Source organism: Salmo trutta, chromosome 29 (assembly GCF_901001165.1).
Source record: "Salmo trutta chromosome 29, fSalTru1.1, whole genome shotgun sequence".
Classification (NCBI taxonomy): domain Eukaryota; kingdom Metazoa; phylum Chordata; class Actinopteri; order Salmoniformes; family Salmonidae; genus Salmo; species Salmo trutta.
Window position 1 is genome coordinate 44,042,505 of NC_042985.1, and position 7,304 is coordinate 44,049,808.

Consider the following 7,304-nt stretch of genomic DNA (forward strand, 5'->3'; position numbering starts at 1 on the left):
ATGTATGGCGTCCACATGTATGGTGTCATGTGGGCGAGCGGTTTGCTGACATCAATGTTATGAACAGGGTGCGCCATGGTGGCGGTGGGGTTATGGTATGGGCAGGCATAACCTACGGACAACGAACACAATTGCATTTTATCGATAGCAATTTGAATGCACAAAAATACCATCACAATATCCTGAAGCCCATTGTGAGGCCCGTTTCTTTTGAAGGTGTCTGTGACCAACAGATTCATATCTGTATTCCCAATCATGTGAAATCCATAAATTAGGGCCTAATGAATTTATTTCAATTGACAGATTTCCTCATATGAACTGTAACTCAGTAAAATCTTTGAAACTGTTGCATGTTGCGTTTATGTTTTTGTTCAGTGTATTTCTATTTCATCCATACAGGCCAACTTGAAGGCAGAATATATTACAAATACAAAGGGGGTACCGATGTGTTAAAATCATTCTTTGTAGGATGTCTCAAAGGTTTGATTGAAATATGAGATGCATTCCAGATTGTGTTCAGGACCAACTGACACAAGGTGGCAGCACTGCCACTGATGAGGGAGAAGGGCTTTGAGCTCAAGTAAATGAACTAGTAGACTACTACCCCAATGACCGTATTAATTAGCAGGCTTTCCATCTTACTTTATAGCATCATTAGGGCCTATTGATTGTAGGCTAGGCTACCTCTGTTTTGAGGTTCATCAAGTTATGAACAAGTCAGTTTTATTACACATTATTTTATTACACATTACACATTTATACACATTACACATTTTATTACACATTCATACAATAGCCCCATTCATACAATAGTAAGCTCATCAATCCAATATTTCATATGTTACAACATGTAATTAACATGATGTTAAACATGCTATGTCTATTTTTAAACTATAAGGCAATTGCTACCGTTCTCTACAAGCCAATGTAGGCCTAGTGAACAATGCCATGACTTTGAGAGGGCACTGATAGAAAATTTCAATACCATGCTTTTCATTCTGTGTGGAAAGGAAACTTATTTTGTAGCCCATATGTGACACACACACACACAGCATCAATTGTTCTTAATTAGCCTACTACATTGTAATTATACTTGTGCCACTTTCAGCAGTTGGTCTATTTTAGGCCTGGCTTTACAGTGCAGAATAAATGGGAATGTGAATTATGCAAATCTTAATCACGATAAGGCATTAAAATATTTTTAATTGTGTAAAAGTAATTCAACCCGACAGAAAATCCCTACAGACTTGCATTTTTAAAATCATGGTAAATGGTTTTCCTACAATTTCCTCCACTTGAAAAAAGAGCATGTATTGTCAATTTGGCTGTAGGTTATCATCATGATATGGAATAGGCCTAGCCAGGGTGCCAGTCTGTCAAAAGGAGTTTTCAAGAGGGCAGAAACAGACTGGCACCCAGGCTGGAATAGGCTTAGTTGTAGTGCCCATAAAAAATAGAATTACAATGCCATGTCAGCCATACTGAGTTTACCCATGAAGGTGCAGTCAAATTGCTTTGGTCTGATGGGCTTTTTCCTTTCTACTAATTATATTTCTATGGTAGTGCCTTCAGTCCTCGATCTCCTGGTCCCTCCACATAGCTTATGTAGAGCTCTCCTCCTGGTCTTGGCAGATGCGTCTGATGATGCAGTGGTAATTCCAAAGGAGAAGCAGTATCATGGCTGTTTGGGCGAGGATCACTAAGTCTCCCATCAGTCTCTGCCTCAGTCATCTCCAACCTACACAAACCCAGGCCTTTCCTATGAGATCTGCAGAGTTGCACAGAGCAGAAACAACCTCACTGTTAGATTGGGAAAATAGATTTTTGGGAAATGTTCACTGATGTTTGTATTACCAGATAGCCTAATCGTGAATGGAACCAAAGGAGCATCCACATGTGCTTATCTGAATTGTTCCTCGTTCCTGTTCTTGAGCACCCACAGGTGTGCATGGTCCATGGATACGCTTTTGTTCCGACCCTGTAGCCTAGTAAAACGCTAAATTAATCAAGGGCTACATCTACTTTAATTCAAATCAAATCAAAGTTTATTTGTCACGTGCGCCGAATACAACAGGTGTAGACCTTACAGTGAAATGCTTACTTACAGGCTCTAACCAATAGTGCAAAAAAGGTATTAGGTGAACAATAGGTAGGTAGAGAAATTAAACAACAGTAAAAAGACAGGCTATATACAGTAGCAAGACTATAAAAAGTAGCAAGGCTACATACAGACACCGGTTAGTCAGGCTGATTGAGGTAATACTGGTAGTACCGATAAAATGTAAGTTATGAATCGCAAATCACCCAGCTGACACACTTCGATTTCATCAATCATTTTGACTTCAATTTGGTTGTCAAAAATACTTTCAGCTTGCACTGCGTCTTTGCTAATGAATGCCCTGGCCAGTCAATTGGTTAAATTACATTGTTGTTTCGTCTATTAATCGCTTCTAATAGATCTGAAAATGATGCAAAAACCATGAATTTAACCGACTGTTTGTTTATAATGAGGGACGTCCCACGTTTAACCTGGACACATAAATTGTAGGAATTTGCGCTGGCTTCAGCCATGACGGTGTGAGAGAAATGAAACATCTGCAGGTGCGAGCGTATGGGGGGTGATTCATGCTAGAATTAACCTCATGAAGCTACTATTACCTTTTACCAAGTCACCTAACCTCTTCCCGGCGACATAACATAACGCCATGAATTAACATGGACTGTCAATGGAGACAAGTTTGTTTCTAAGGCGTCAAACGTTGACGTCATGTAGACGTAGTGTGCACGTCGCGTAACGTGTCAGTATGCGGGTAAGTTTATTATGAATGATCTTACCATGAACGCCTTAACGTCTACATGTGTTACATGTTAGTTTAAGTGTCTGTTTAGTTCATCAATTTCATTTGTCGATTTAGCTAAAATAGGCCAATCATCTCAATGCAAAAATGATTAGGCTAGTTGATATCGCAGCTACCATTACTGTGTAGATATGCCTATTTCTTGCATCAACACAAACGCAAGGGCTTCTTGGTAGCCTAGTGGTTAGTGTTGGGCCAGTAATCGTTAGATTGCTAGATTGAATCCCAAAGCTGACAAGAAACTTTTTTTGTCGTTTTTCCCGAGTAAGGCAGTTAACCCACTGTTCCCTGAGCGATGAATATGTGGATTTCGATTAAGGCAGCCCCCCGCACCTCCTCTAATTCAGAGGGGTTGGGTTAAATGCGGAAGACACATTTCAGTTGAATGCATTCAGTTGTACAACTGACTACAGTAGGTATCCCCTTTCATTTTCATTGTTGGGGGTAGTCTAGGTCTCTAGTGGGGCATTCAAAACAACTCGGAAGTCAGCAACTTCTGATCTTCCGACTTCAGTGCGTTCAAGACAACTGGGAACTCTGAAAAAAACGAGTTCAGACTGGGATAATTTGACCTCGTTTTCTCCCAGTTTACCGGATTAACAGACACAATGACTGTCATCATGCAATCCTTCTACTATAACTTTCTGTGGAGATGTCTTATGGTTAAAAGCAGGGTTCATATGTTTTCATTTTAAACAGGCAGTCCCTTACCTACACTGAAATAGTTTTTGCCCTCAATTATGATTTAAAAAAATCATAGCTCATTAGTACACCCTTGTGGTTGTCTATTGTATGTCTTATGATACAATTAACAATGTTGAATGAACAAATACCATCAAGGGATACGATACAATTTACAATAACAAACACCTTATGAAACAGCTGTGAAAACCAATCTAGCAATATTTTACATTTAAATACATAACCATTGATATTTTTTGGTAGATGTGTGTCGATTTACTTTCAGATTTTTTTTGTAACTCACTTGGCAATCATAGACTGAAATACAGAATTCTGGTGTGGAATAGAGAGGAGGTGGGTCTTGTGTGGATGGGAGGTTCTGCCTGTCACTTGTTTTTCAACAGGTAGTGGACTCTAAGAGGGAAACTGCAGTCCAGGCACTGCTGCCCTCTTTGTTCTGAGTGTTTGCAGTGTTTTTAGCTAATCCGTGCAGCTCACATTATGTGCCCAGTATGATAGTTGTCTTGCTCTTTCTAAGCAGATAATGACAACTTGACAATAACAGTTGCTGATGTAATGAAAAGTTGGAGGGTGGTTGGTTGGTAATGGAGGACATCAGGTGGATCCATGTCTGGGTGTTAGGCAGAATCCCTAGGTCCTGGAGAACAGGAGCAGAGTAAAGGGAACAGGGTAGGAGGCAGACGTAAACAAGCAAACACACGTTAAATGATTATCAGGTATGTAAAAATAGTTATTGAATGATTGAATTTAATGTTTGATGAGACATGCAATAATGTTAATGGCAGACAGAAAATAAAGGATATCTGTCTAATTTTTGATGTCATTGGGGTTGGTAAGGGATGGTCCCTGGAAAAGATAGAGATGAGTTGTGAGAGAAACTCCAGGGTGGTGTCATGACCACTGGAGTCATACACCTTAACAGTACCTACCTGGAAGTGGTGGTTACTTAACGAGACCCAATGGTTAGCCTTGAGACTGACTATTTGGAGAAACCCCTGAGCCAGCGCTGGTATTTCTGACAGCATGGCTATGCCGCCCAACACGAGGCAGCAAATGCAAATAGTTATCTGAGATTTTTATATTCACCTTAATGGATGTTGACCCCAGCTAGGAGCAAAAGAGCACCAAGCTTTCCCGGGTCTCGTCTTCCTTTCGTCCTTCTTCCAAGCCAAGTCATTCACCTAGATGTCAAAGTACTTGGTCCCCTTGATTCTTCTCAGGTGGCTCTCCTCCTCATGCGCCCTGTCCATGTTCAGTCTCACCTTGATAAATAATATAAATAAATGCAATTATATATATCTTGGAAGGCAAGAAAATAAATTAACAGCGGACAATAATTTTCACCTGGTCAAAAACCACCACATCCTTCTCAGTCCGTGCCTGAAGGTGGTCTTCGAAGGCGTTCTGATCTGGTTCAAAGTACGTTTATACAAAAACAGCAAAAGAAAAAAACTAAGTCAATCAAAAAAAAAGTATACTACAGTATATGCAATAATGTTATATACATGCATTGTTTATGTCAGCTAACTGCTGCTGCTCCCCTCCATATAGCAGACGATAGAGTGAATACTCTGGAGGCCTGGACACTGCTGTGTTGTGTGAAAAGATAATTACCTTCAGATTGTCCTTCCACCTTTCCTGGTACCCGTCAAGGGACTTTCCCATGGCAGTCCCGTTGGTCCGTTCATCCAAATGTAGAGTCACCATACATCGACACATTCACATTATATATAAAACTCACTGTACTATCAGTGTCAATTTCTGGGGGAAAAAACTAAATTACAGGACGCCTATGCAAAACAATGCTACTGTGAAATTCCTGGTCCCGTCCCTCTAGTCAGTGATTCACCACAGGAAGGAGTAATGGATGTATAGTTTATTTATTTATTTGCAAAGCTGCAGTCCCACACGGTGAGCGATAGAAAACCGATCGTGCAAATGTCACCATTCCGATTTTTTTTGTGCGGGAGCCCCGTGCCACCCCCGGCAAGATGCCGCCCTGGGCGGCTGCCTATCTCACCAATACCTAAATCCGCCACTGTGTGTGTTTGCAAATGATGGAGTGAGTGTTTGTGTATGTGTTTGAGTGACAGTCTGTGTGAGTGTCTATGGCCCTGGGAGTGTGCATAGAGACAGTACAAATACTGAAATAATTGTCAAAGATACAGGGTAAACATGCTTTGTTCAGTATATGTGTGTATCTGAGTGAGATAGAGAGAGAGAGGGGAGAGAAATGATGATTAGGATCACAATAACTTACAGAAAAGATTGTCATCATGTCAACTTTGTCATGCTAGGTGTGTGTGTGTGTGTGTGTGTGTGTGTGAGAGAGAGAGATGGTACATGAATACACAAAACATTGATTGTTTGTGTGTGTGTGTAAGACAGTAAGCTAGGCAAATTCTTGAAACTTGTACCCCCAATATGGAAGTAAAGATTTTCTTGATTCATCAGATCCTTGTATTTTTGTGTATTTTGTATTTGAGAATACCGTACATTTTGCCTATCTCTGCTCCCCCTCAACACACATTCTAACGTTGCACCTTTCAACATCCTTTGTCAATTCTTGATTCTCTGTTTTTGCAGGAATCGTCTTTCTTGGGTGGAAGGATGGAGGAGTGAACAAAGAGAAGGAGTACAGACGTTATCCAGCCTGCTGACTAAGAAATGTAAATAGCCTATGCTTTGCTGTCTATCTCTGTCTGACTGCCTGACTGACAGATTGCTGAGGGGCAACAGAGTCAGTGTACCTCCCAGGCTAACCCGAACCTTGTGAAGACCTTAGGTAATGATTAATCATGATTCGTCTCCGTCTTTACAGATCCTGAATTATGTCAATGGCCTGATTCATTGCCTCTACAGCTGTGCTTGGCCACCCCCTGAGTTACCGGTGACCTATTCTGCCACATCCCAGGGAAAGGAGAGGGCAGAACCACCCCTCCTTAAATCCATACTCATTGACAGTAATATTGATGGTTGATATTCTGATCTTCAATGTGTATAGATTCCTACTAACCAGCTTTGTAAGAGCTACAGTAGGGTTATACTAGCTATGCTGATGATCATGAATGTTTTTTTCCTCTGCATCAGGTCTCACTGAGACTGGATTCCCCAAGAGGCTGTTCAGCTGCCCATGATTGTTTAAACTTACACTCTTAGAAAAAAAAGATGGTATCTAGAACCTAAGTGTTCATCTGCTGTCTCCATAGGAGAACCCTTTGATGAACCCTTTTTGGTTCCAGGTATAACTATTTTGGGTTCCATGTAGAACCCTTTCCACAGGGTTCTACCTGGAACCAAAAAGGGTTACCCTACGGGGACAGCCAAAGAACCCTTTTGGAACACTTTTTTCTAAGAGTGTAGTGTAAGTAGATCCAATTGAAATAGCACTTCTAATAATATAAGATTGTAAAGCAAATCAAATCCAATTTAACTCGCCTTTTTTGTCAGGTGCAAAACCCTTGTGTCCTGATTCAACAGGTACCTCCCTTGTTGAGTCATGTAAAGTTTATCCCATTTCTCTTCTGCTCATTCTCCATGTCGCGCACTCCAGTGGAGGCTCCTCAGAGGAGGAAGGGGAGGGCCATCCTTCCCTGTCAATGAGGGGATTGTGTCGCTGGAGCCAGGAGAATCCCAATATCACGGGAACCTGAGGAGACTTAATGAGCAGGAACTGGATCGTCTCGCTGCGGTTCCCTGACACATGTAGGTTGATGGGGGTGGTATTGTGGGTGTACCGGCCTA

The 7,304-nt window shown here is 41.2% G+C and overlaps 2 long non-coding RNA genes across 3 annotated transcripts; one reads left to right on the top strand and one right to left on the bottom strand.

Moving 5' to 3' along the window:
- Positions 1 to 624: 624 nt before the first annotated feature.
- Positions 625 to 3,087, bottom strand: LOC115167674 (uncharacterized). Its single transcript, XR_003870526.1, has 3 exons — positions 2,659 to 3,087; positions 1,855 to 1,985; positions 625 to 1,768 (listed from the first exon to the last, which is right to left on the bottom strand). It is a non-coding gene; the product is annotated as an uncharacterized LOC115167674 (long non-coding RNA).
- A 2,690-nt stretch (positions 3,088 to 5,777) lies between these two features.
- On the top strand, positions 5,778 to 7,147 carry LOC115167673 (uncharacterized). 2 transcript variants are annotated; one of them, XR_003870525.1, is made up of 3 exons: positions 5,778 to 6,229; positions 6,382 to 6,523; positions 7,114 to 7,147. It is a non-coding gene; the product is annotated as an uncharacterized LOC115167673 (long non-coding RNA). The 2 variants fall into 2 exon arrangements; XR_003870524.1 differs by lacking the exon at positions 7,114 to 7,147 and having other exon boundaries at positions 6,382 to 6,727.
- Positions 7,148 to 7,304: the final 157 nt, after the last annotated feature.